At 39.2% G+C, this 12525-nt stretch overlaps 1 pseudogene; it reads left to right on the top strand.

Annotated features, from left to right (window-relative positions):
- Positions 1–271: 271 nt before the first annotated feature.
- Positions 272–1419, top strand: LOC130019329 (histone H3.1-like; annotated as a pseudogene).
- The last annotated feature ends 11106 nt before the right edge of the window (positions 1420–12525 follow it).

Here is a 12525-nt window from a genome sequence, read left to right as displayed (position 1 = left end):
GCTCATAGGTGACTATCTCAGCTCTGGATTTTTGTTCCAATTACTGTGCTTTACAACTTACCGTTAATGATAAATCTCACGCATTCAACTCCACTAGAGTGTCTTGTTTCCCTCCATTATTGTTCCTAGCTTCCCCCTCCCCCCCACACCTCTTCAAATTCCCCCTAGTTTTCCAATCTACTATCATCGGCTTTTCATAGATCAGTTCTTAAGTTATTTTACTTTAGGACATTATTCCATTTCTTATTAGGAGTGGAATACTGGAGGTGAGATGGTGCTGACTCTGGTAGAACCCCTCGCACTCCCAAACCCGGCTCACCATCTCGCTCTGAGTGACATGCAGTTTACCGAAACGGGCGTGGAGTTACCGCATGTGATCCCCGCTGGGGCTCTGCGCGTGGTTCCTGCTGGACATCGTCAGCTGCTATGTGGGATTGGGACAGAGTGGCATCAGTGGGTTGAGGAAAGACCATAGCGGCAGCTGCAGCATCACCGCCTCCCCCAGGCTGGGCCAAGTCATGGCACCATCGAGTGTGGAGCAGTGACAGTGGCCCACGTGGTGATTTGTCCACTGTGGGATGCTATCCGCTAACCAACAAGTGACTTGGGACTTGGTGCAGGTGTTCGACCTGGCACAGACCCTTTGCGATGGGATCTTGCTCTGCCAGCTGTTCAACAGCCTCCAGGTGCACTCCATCCACCTCAAGGAGATCAACCTGGGGCCACAGATGCTCCAGGTGCTGTCCGGAAATGCAGGCAGGTACGTGTTGTCAATGTACAAATGTTACTACAGGCCGGTCACCAGAAGCTTACATTTGGTAGACTGGGAACGATTAAAGGACACCCCAGAAACCTCCATCTCCGCCCCAGAGAGCCCAGCAAGCTACCAAGGCTATCCACTCCACACAGCAGAGCCTGGCAAGCCACCCGTGACGTACCAAATATGCCAACAACAGTAGCTAAAATGGGTCTCGTTTCCCTAACCCTGAAGGAGTCTCCAGCTGAGCTGGCAAGAGTGAGAGGGCTCGTACTAAGCAGACAGCATGAACGTCAACTAACGGCGGAAAGACACCCCGCAAGCAGCTGGTCACTAAGGCGGCCCGCAAGAGCACGCCAGCCACAGGTGGCATGAAGAAGCCACACCACTACTGGCCCAACACCGTGGCATGGCGCTACGTGATCCACCAGCTGCTGTTCCAGTGTCTGGTGTGCGAGACGGCACAGGATTTCAAGACTGATCTGCACTCCCAGAGCTAGGCCGTCACGGCACTGCAGGAGGCATGTGAGGTCTACCTGGTGGGGCTCTTTGAGGACACCAACCTCTGCACATTTCACGCCAAGTGCGTCACCATTATGCCCAAGGACATCCAGCTGGCATGCCGCATCCACGGAGAGAGAGCACAAAGTTTAAGATGCTGAAATCTCAGGGCTAGAACAAAAGGAGATGCTATTGGCACCCACTCAAGTAATCGATAATAATCGGGATGACAGTGACAGATTATTAGGAGTGGAATTATAAAGCTGTCTCCCATGATCCCCATGCTTTACTTCATCAATCCAATGCTAATCTAAGTATTCTGCTGTAAAATCTTAGCACGCTGAAGGTTGTGTGTTCACGGGCTCTCTGGACGGCTCTATCTCACCGCCCGCACTTGGTGCTCTTGAGCCACTGTGTGTGGCCTGGGTCAGGATGGCTGTTGGCCAAGGGCAGATGAAGGAAGAAACAAGGGCCAGGTTGGGTGGTCTTAGCTGCCAATCCTCTTCACTCCTGTCTCTCCTCTGCTTCTCTCCTGGGCCTCAGTCTGGAAGCCTTTCTCCCTCTTGCTCTGACTTTGGATTTCTGAAACTTGAGCTCTCTCGCTTCTGACTCTCCTCCTCCAAGCTTATAGCCCTAGTTTATATAGCAATCACGTAAAGTGGTGACACAAAGGTGGGTTGAACAAATCAACTTAATCACTTAATCATTTAACTTCCCGTTAGTCGTCGATTTGCTCGAGCGGGCGCCAGTAACGTCTCCATTTGTCCCTGTCGCGTGCTAGTGTAGCCCAATGGCATCTGTTCACTCTGGGATCATGAAGAGCCTCAAACCGATCGTTCATGATCTTCACGAAGAAGTCTGACCATCTGGTAGGTGGGCGGCCACGTGGTCTTTTGACATCCCGTGGAATCCAGTCAATAACAGCTCTAGTCCAGCGGTCGTCTTTAAATCTCATTATGTGACCAGCCCATCTGATTTTTGACACCTTGGCAAATGAGACAGTGTCCCTGATTCTTGATCTTCGAGGGATGTCGGAACTCTGGATTTTTTCTCTCATTTGAGTGAAACGTGATAATCCAGGCAGAGCTCTTTGGATTCCTCTTTGGGAGACCTGAATAGCATTCTCATCCTGTTTGCGTAGGGCCCAGGTCTCTGAGGCATATGTTAATGCAGGAAGAACAGTGGAATCAAAGAGATGTGCCCTATGAACCAAAAGAATATGGAAGGATGTAAACACGATGAAAAGAACAGCTCACCAAAAATTTTCTGTCCAGCTAATTATTCGGTCTCAAAAGAACTATACAAAACTTTATGGACATGAAACAACTTAGGGAATTTGTAGCCTTGAAACCAATTCTGCAAGAAGCGATTAAAGAGCTTCTTTAAAGGACAGGAGAAACTTCCCATTATGTAGCACTGAGTATGGCACTCACTAATGGTACATATTGTTGTCCTCTACTATATTAAGAAATGTTAAAAATACATAGCAATCCATCATCACAATTTGACTCTTATTGATTTACTTCTGATAAGTCTACTTCCCATTCCATTAAGTTTTATAGGACCAAGTGATAGATTTATACCTTGAAAACTGTAAATCACTACAAAGAAATCAAAAGGGACATCACCATGAAATAAAAAAATAGTCTATGTTCATGATTTTAAATAATAAAGAAGGTCAAAATTATCATTCTACTTAAAATGTTATGTAGATTTAATGCATTTCCCATCAAAATTCTGATCGCAATCTTTAAGGGTTTCAAAAAAACGCTACTAAAATTTGTATAAAATCATAACAATTTCTGAAGAGGTGGAACAATTTTGAGAAAAAGATGTGTATTATTTTAGATTCTTGACATTAAATTGTACTATAGAGCACTGGGATTAAAAACTGTGTGGCACTGGAATAAAAACACACTTGCAAACAAATGGAATATAATTAAGAGCCAGACTTAAACATTTATACATGGAACAGTTAATGGATATTTAGTCTATGACAAGGAGTTCAGTGCATGAGGTATAGAAAGAAAGCTTCTTCAACATTTTTGGAAAAGCTGGGTAATCACATGCTGAAAATGGAACCATATCACATATTGTCCTTACGAACTAATTAAAAAATGGATTAACACTCTCAAAATTAGACAAGAAACCATCAAATATATTTAGGAAAACACAATTTTCCAGGATATAAACTTCGGAGATTTCTTCAATAAGTAGACTCCAAATGCTAACAAAACAAAATCCAAAGAATACAAATGGGACTACACCAAATAAAAAATTTTTGCATTACAAAGAAACTCAGTATAAAATAAAAGGACCCTGTACTGAATGGGAGAAAATACTTGAACTTCTTAATTATAAAGTAAAGTAAAAAATGCCTAACATCCAACACATGTAAACATTTAGAGAACTGCAATAACAAAAAACTATCATCCCATCAATAAATGGGAAGAGGAGGTGAACAAACCCTTCTTTAAAGAAGACATAGGTAACAAATAGGTATATGTAAAACGCTCCTCATAATGTATTGTCAAAGCAATGCAAATCAAAACAACAACTAGTGAAAATGGCATTAATTGAATATGTTGCCTGGAAACCACCTGTTAGGTGGAGATGTTGTAAAAAAGGAGCCATCATTTACTATTTGCTTGTCATTTGATTCAACCTTTATGGGAATGAATGTAAGGATATTTCTTTTAAAAGTCAGAATAGAGAGGCTGGAGAGATAGTACAGTGTGTAAGCCACTTAATTTGCACAATGACAAATAGGGTTTGATCCCCCGAACTCCATATGGTCTCTATAACTCTGCTAGGAATGATGGCTGAGCACAGAGCCAGGAGTAAGTTTTGAGTATCAAAGGCAAAATCCAGAAATAACATGAAAAATATAAGGAAAGAAGAAGAAAGAAGAAAGATGGAAGAACAAGAGAGAAGGAAGAAGAAAAAGGAAGAAGGAAGAGGATGAAGAGGATGATGAGGAGGACTGGGAGGAGGAGGAAGTGGAGGAACTCTCTGAGTAGTACTTACACTTTTTTGGCATCTACCCACAAAACACTAAAATATTCATTTAGAAATATATATGCATATCTGTGTTCATTATAGTACTTACTAAAGAAGACAAAGTATAGAAACAACTTAAACACGTCCAACAAAAAGATACATGCAAAAAGAAGTTGTGGTATATGTACACAATGGAATACTATGAAATTGTAGATATATAAAATTGCATAGTTAACTTTATCATAGATATGATTGGAATATGTGTTAAGTTAAAGTTATAGGGAGAAGGGCAAACACTATATGATATCACTCATCTATAGAATATGAAGACATAAAACAATGGAATGTAAACAGCATGGAACATTAAAAATGCTTGTCCCTGGGTTACAAAACTAAGTAGTAAAGAGGGTGAAGAAGTGTAAGGTATAAACAAAGAGGTAAACTAGAGGTGACATAGGGACAGTGATGAAAAGTCATAGATGCTTTATTGGAGTAAGGTACAGTAACATTAATACCTAAAAACTCTATCACAATTGTAACCATGTCACCTAAATTATAGTAAAAACTATTCAAAAGAATAAAAGCAACCAATGCTGGCACGGATGTGGCGAGAAAGGGACATTCCTTCACTGTTGGTGGGAATGCCGACTGGTTCAGCCCTTCTGGAAAACAGTATGGACGATTCTCAAAAATTTAGAAATTGAGCTCCCATTTGACCCAGCAATAGCACTCCTGGGAATATATCCCGGAGAGGCAAAAATGTATGGCCAAAGTGACATCTGCACTTGTTTGTTCATTGCAGCACTCTTTACAACAGCCAGAAACTGGAAGAAACCTGAATGCCCAAGAACAGATGACTGGTTAAAGAAACTTTGGTACATCTACACAATGGAGTACTATGTAGCTGTTAGAAAAGATGAAGTCATGAAATTTACATACAAGTGGTACAACATGGAAAGTATCGTGCTAAGCGAAATGAGTCAGAAAGAGAGGGATAGACATAGAAAGATTGCATTCATCTGGGGGATATAAAGTAACAAAATATGAGATTAATACCCAAGAATAGCTGAGATCAGCACCAGGAGGATTATTCCATAGCTTAGAGGCCAGCCAGGCATTCTAGGGGAAAGGGCAGCTCAGATAGAGAAGGGAGCACCAAATAAAGGGTGTTTGGAGGATCCTTCCAGGAGAGGAGATGTATGTTGAAAGTAGACTATGGACTGAACATATTTGCCACTCAATGCCTCTTTTGCAGACCACAACAACTAAAAGGAGAGAGAGAACAAAAGGGAATGCCCTGCCTTTTGGGTGGGATGGGGGGGATGGGTGTGGGAGGGATACTGGGATCCATGGAGGTGGAAAATGGGCACTGGTGGAGGGATAGGTATCTGATCATTGTATAATGGAAACCCAAGCACAAAAAATTGTAAATCTACAACTGTACCTCATGGTGCTTCACTATTAAAAATTTTTAAAAAATGGTATCCAAAAAAACTTATAGTAAAAACATTATTGAAGAATTATTTTACAATTGAGTATCATTTATGAAACTTTAGGATATCTCAAAGGACTCTGACATGTTTCAAAGGACTGGAATGAATTTTTTTACTATAGGAGGTCCAGATCCAGGACCTGGCAGAGCGTGGTCCCCTGAACCATCCCCTAGCACGAGATAGGAGAAGACCTTGAGTATAACCAGTGTTCCCTGAAACGAACATTTTTTTTTTCATAGAAATTTATCTGTAGATTGCATGCATGTTGACAAAACTAATTAATATTTATCAATCTTCTTGAATTTATATATATCCACACATACATACATAAATGCATATATGTAACAGTTTAGTATTTAGCGTTGGTTTATTCAGAAAAGATTTTCATCAAGCAGTTGAAATACATTCAATACAGTTTTGTTTTTGTTATTTTTTGTAATTTACACTGAAAGACTGGGCATCTGGTCAAGCTACATAAGCTACTTAAAGAATAGTCTGCTCATAGTAGCAGATTGCTAAATCAGGGCTCTTTGACAGTATCTATCAATATAGACTCTATAGTGCATGCCATTATGAATTATATTTAGAGCGCTGATTTGATTGCACAAACCTGTTCTTGACCTTCCTTTCTTATGACTAGAAAAAAAGTTAAAGATAAAAGGCTTAACATAAATGCTTTTAATTTTATAATTAGATATAATATAATTCTAATGGTGGACAACACACCTTATCATAAGTGTCATGAAATACCCTTCCCAGAAATGTTAACAAAATTACAGATAAAATAAGGATATTTATCATCTAAAAACAGTGTTTTAATTGAATTTTAGTCTCTGATACGATTCAGATACTGTTGACTTAGGGCTTCATTTTTTGCCTTTTTTTTCTTTGCTATTTTGAAAAATCTGGTGGTGCACAGGGTTTACAACTGAGTTTGTACTCAGAGTTCACATCTGGATCTTCAGAGGGAATAATGTGTGTTGGTGGAGTTCAAACTAGGTTCAGCCCCTTGAAAGGCAAGTGCCTCAGCCACTCATACAGTTTTTTCAATCTCTCTAGCAAAAGTTTCCTTTATTTTTGGAGGTAAGGTTCTGTGCAACACTGGGGGTTCTCAGAGTTTGCTCTTGACTCTATGATCAGGGATGACTCCTGGCGGGGCAGATGGGACCTTATAGGGTGCAGGGGACTGAACAGGTCAATCACGTGCAAGGCAAATATCTTACCTGTTGTACTAAATCCCCAGCCCTCTAAATATTATTTTTGCAGATATCTAACATAACTCTCAAGTTAATTTATAATAAATATTTTCTTATGTTTTTGAATATTTTGACTTAAGTATTCTATAATGGATTATGTATTTGGCAACATATCACCAATATCTTAATTTTTCAAATATTATGACTTCAACAGACAAACATTAAAACGTAGAAGGTGGAATATAATTAAATGTGTTGTAAAAATATTTCTAGCAACTAGTACTCAACAGGAGTTCTTAAATCTTTTCCTAAAGTGAGTTTTCTAGTCATCCATCCAAATCATCAAAAAATATAATTAAATTTCAGTCAAGAATTAGGTTTAACTCTAAACAAACATGAACTTCTCTTATGTGGAGAAAAATGATAATAAACATATAAAATCTTAAAGAAACTTAGCAATTAAAGATGGGGAATTGAATTTCATTAGGAAAAAGAGTACTAGGAAGAGTTCTGTAGTTTCACATGTGCAGTTGATCCAGAGATAAAATCAGCAACTAGATTTTCTTCCTTTATAATATCAATTTGATGAATATTAGCAAATTTATATTTAAAATAATGAAATATAAATGTATAGTTTAAGAAGGATAAATACCTAAGAATTTATCTAATATGGAATGAATTTATTGTATTTACTGTTTTGGGCATATCGAATATGCCATGGAGAGCTTGCCTTGCTCAGCCACGTGGGCAAGATACTCTTAGTAGCTTGCCAGGCTCTCCAACAGGGATAGAGACTTTTAGGATGGCCTCTAATAGCCCTTGCAGGTGTTTCCACGGTTCAAACCATATTTGAACCTCACCAAATATGGTGCGGTAATCTTGGAAGATGGGTATTAAGTGTTTTATGACTTTGCGGCCACACAGTCTGGAATGCCTGGAGCATGGTGGCGGCTGGATAGTGGAGGTGGTGGAGGTAAATACAATGGGTCTCTTTCCCCGACCCTGAAAGAGCCACCAATATGGCAGCATTAAGAAGAATGAGGAAGGAGAGGCTGATAAAATCTCAAGGCCAACTAGGCTGCCAAAATGAAGAAGGACTAAACTGACTGTCTGTACTTTCAATGCAAGTACGCTGGCATCAGATGCATCGAGGACCTGATGTGCAAGCACAAAAGATCAAGTACGACATCATTTGTCTGACCTAGATGAGAGGCATCAACCACATCACACCATTTTTGACATTGGAGAAGAACAGTTCTTCAGAATATGCAACAAAAGAGGTGTCAGTGGTGTTGGTGTCCTTGTCAATACGAACTTGGCCATGATCATTGATTTATTTGAATGTCTAACAACCCGAATAGAATGATTACACTTGAATAGATGTGGCTCCCTGTCAGCAGTTTCTGTCTATGTTGTCTATGCACCAACATCCAATGATAATGAAGAAGAAATTGAGAAGTTCTACATGGAGCTGGAGAAGTTCTATAAAGAAGACCACACCTTCTACAAGATCATTGTGGGTGATTTTAATGCCAAGATAACACGGAGAAAATCAGCCAAAGAACTCTACATTGGGATCTATGGCCTAGCATGGAATGAACAGGGTGAGAGACTGTCTGAATTCACCATGTTGACCAAGACCATCCTCGGTAACTTACAGTTCCAGAAGGCCGAATCTAAACATTGAACATGGGAGTCTCCCAGTGGATGGTTCCACAATGAAACTGACCACATCATATTTGATCTATGGTTTTGCCTGACCAATGTCGCTGTTGTCCCAAAATTCTAAACGCGATCAGACCATTGTCTCCTTCAAGCAAAATTCTACTTCACGAAGCAGGGAAAAAGGCTGCAAAGTATAAGAAGAGAACTCCCAGAATGACCACCACTGGGAATTCTTTGGCACTATTGTGGCAACATGGGAAAATGCCATCGTTGACAATACAGATGAATAATACGACTGACTGGTTCAGCACCTCCATGAATTTTTGTGGAGTTCTGAGAGAGATAGCCACAAAAATGACACCTGTCTTTGAAAACTCTCGAGCTCAATCACAAACATGGCTTGGTGCAAGCCTCAGGCAACCAAAAGAGAAAGTCCAATCTTGTAAAACAGTGCAGAGAAGCAATAAAGGAAGATCTCAAAGAGAGAAGAGCAGCTGTGCTGGCCAATGTGGCAGAAGTTGGGAAAAACATTCACAATGCCCGCCTATCCTTTGCTAACTACAAGACCAAGATGACTGCCCTCCAACATCCTGATGGATCTATCACATCTTCCAGTAGGGCAATGGAGAAGATTATCCATGACTTCTACTCAGATCTCTTCGATAGCCACGTCCACCTGCCCACATACCAAATTCTGCAGGATGGATACATTATTCCCAATGCTCTCCCTTCCGAAACCCGACACGCCATTTCGAGGTTAAGGAAGCAAACACCACCCAGCCCAGACAAGGTCAGACCCGAACACCTGAAGAACCTGCTGTCAGTATTCGTCAATACACTGGCTCAGTTCGTCACACACCACCTGTCTGAATGCAAGGTTCTGTCCCAATGGAAAACCAGGAGGACTGTTCTTCTGTATAAGAAGGGAGACATCCACAACATTGGCAACTATCGCTTGATTTGCCTGTTGTTTGTCGTCTATAAGTTGTTCACTCAAGTCATCCTGAGTAGTATTGGCAGAACACTAGATGAAGGACAACCATGCGAGCAAGCCGGGTTCTAAAAAGACCCTGAACGATTGGTTTGAGGCTCTTCGTGTTCCTGGAGCGAGCAGACACCATTGAGCTACACTAGCACGCAACAGGGACGAATGGAGACATTGATGAATGGAGACATTACTGTGCCCACTTGAGCAAATCAATGAGTAAAGGGATGTCAAGTGAATTGATCAAGTGAAATGAACAGAAACAATCTTATTGATGTTTAAATGACTAAGAGTGGATCTAAATAAGTTTACAAACCAAATTATTTCCCTAGACCACATACCACAAGAAATAATATAAATTATATCATATTGTGTGAGAACAATGCAAATCTCACGACATTTTTGCAGATATAAATATAAAATACTCAGTCATAAATTCAGCAATCACAGTATACTTATAAAATAGATAAGAGCATAATATTTTATAATGAAAATAAAATATCTCATGTGTATATTTCTTTTTTTTATTGTATTATTTTCTCACTTGGATAAATAATTTACCATAGTCACATACAGTAATTTTTGAAGAAGGTTTTAATAACATTATTAATGATATTTTGAATTCACTTTAGCAGGATTCGTATTCTGTCATTAAAAAATAGGAGTGAGCAAAATCTTGGGTGAGTACTTAAATTCTCTGCCATATGAATCATTATCAAGTAGTCATTTCCATCTCCACCTTCCTAATTTAGAACCAGTGATTAATTTTACATGGAAAACAATAACACTTTACATCTATTAATGTAGGGACATGAAGTCTGCTATGTTATGACCTAACGTCTTTGAAATCTGAATCCAGTTCCCCAGCACTGCTTGAATTAATTGGGAGACACTTAGGAATCCATTCCATTAGATGTTAAAAAAAGAATTTTTTCTTCACTCTAAAGTAGTTACATTAATGCTAAAATCATATTCGAGCATAAAAACCAAAGTAATCTACAATAAAATAATTTAAGCACAGATATATATATGAAATTATTTCTTGATTAAATACTTTATTAAAACCAGGAATAAAAACATAATCAGTCAGGGCCTTAATTGTTTCCTTCATGACAAAAGGTGGATACACCATAATTTTAGAAGCAATACGTAATGACTGTTACATTTAAATTTTTACTCCTGCTTATGTGGCTATTGAAAATATAGTTTGAGTGTCAATCCTAATGAATAAAATTCTTAGGTTTGCTTCTACAATGCTGCATTAAGATTCTTCTATCAAAATTCATTATTAATGAAAGTTATGCTTCTTATTGGTGCTAGTAACTGTAAGGACACAAGAGGTTCAATTCTCTTCTATTTTTACAAGTTTTTAAAAAGAAATAGAGAAGATAATAAAAATTGATTACTTTCTTCTAAGAAAGATCCAGTAAAATGTAATGAATCGTTACCTTGGAATAAGAATTATCCTCTGCAGAGGAACCCAGGACAGCAAGTGCATCCCTTATGTCTCACATCTTCCTGGCACACAGATGGACCAGAGAAGAGGCTTGAGGCTAGAGGGCTTTGGAATCAATGCCTTCTAAGACTCCAGACAAAGGAGAACTTTTCTGACATCAGTATCCTGTGATCTATGAAAAAAAAAAACCACAAACAAAAAACCAAAAATTCGAGACAACCAACAACACAAAAAATATATAAGTTATGAACCACTAAACAGAATAAGAGGAAGTTTGGTATAAAATTAAAGCACTGTAGCACTATCCTCCCATTGTTCATCGATTTGCTCGAGTGATCCCAGTAACGTCTCCATTGTGAGACTTGTTGTTACTGTGTTTGACATATCGAGTATGTCATGGGTAGCTTGCCAGGCTTTGCTGTGAGGGCGAGATACTCTCGGTAGCTTACCAGGCTCTCCTAGAGGGGTGGAGGAATCGAACCCGGCTCAGCCAGGCTGGCCGCATGCAAGGCAAATGCCCTACCCGCTGTGCTATTGCTCCAGCCATAAAATTAAAAGGAATTAAAAAATAAACATTGATTCAAGGACAAATAATAATCAAATTTGTTTAACTATGATAGAGATTGTAAACATTTAGACTATTTGACCCAAGAATGGGATTCTGGGTAAAACCCTGGAGCTGTATTAAATCTTTGTGGTCCTGGCAAAGTGAATTAATTTTCCCAAAGTAGTAGTTTTCAAAACACTGCAATGTTGACCTTTCTAAGGCTTAGCACTCTCTCCTAAAAAATACTAAAGCTTTTAACAGAAAATAGCTTTTGAAAAGTTAAGATAGAGCTATGTTAGAAATCTAAGATCTGGAAGTTTCACACTACATTTTAATGGTAAAAGTGCATAAATCTGAATTGTGTCTTGATGGATAGCTAAAGGTGTGTATGTATGTACATATTCTTCAAAGTATTTGAAATTTTATCTAGGATTTATTTGTGTCACTTTAGAAATGTCCACACACAATTCCCTAAATATTTTCACAAGTTTTACTACCAGTTTAACTTTCTTCCTGGAAAATAATGAACAATAAAAAAAAAAAAACCTTTGGACTTAGCTTAAATGTGTCACTTTGTATTATGTTAAGTGCCTTCTTGATAACCAAATTCCTTTGTTTTTCCAGATTATTTTATGAGTATTATTAACTTTTTTAAAAATTTTATTAGTGAGACACCATGAGGTAGTTGTAGACTTACAAATTTTTGTGCTTGTGTTTCAATTATACAATGGTCGAATGCCCATCGCTCCACCAGTGCCCATTTCCCACCACCACGGATCCCAGTATTCCTCCAACCCCCCATCCCCCCACCCCACCCTGCCTCTGTGGCAGGGCATTCCCTTTTGTTCTCTCTCTCCTTTTGTAGAGGCATTGAGTGGCAATTGAGTGGCAATCATATTTGGTCCACAGTACACTCTCAGCATGG

Source organism: Sorex fumeus, unplaced genomic scaffold, assembly GCF_029834395.1.
Source record: "Sorex fumeus unplaced genomic scaffold, SorFum_2.1 ptg000008l, whole genome shotgun sequence".
NCBI classification, from domain to species: domain Eukaryota; kingdom Metazoa; phylum Chordata; class Mammalia; order Eulipotyphla; family Soricidae; genus Sorex; species Sorex fumeus.
The sequence above is the reverse complement of the archived record's forward strand: the minus strand, read 5'-3'. Positions and strand labels throughout refer to the sequence as shown.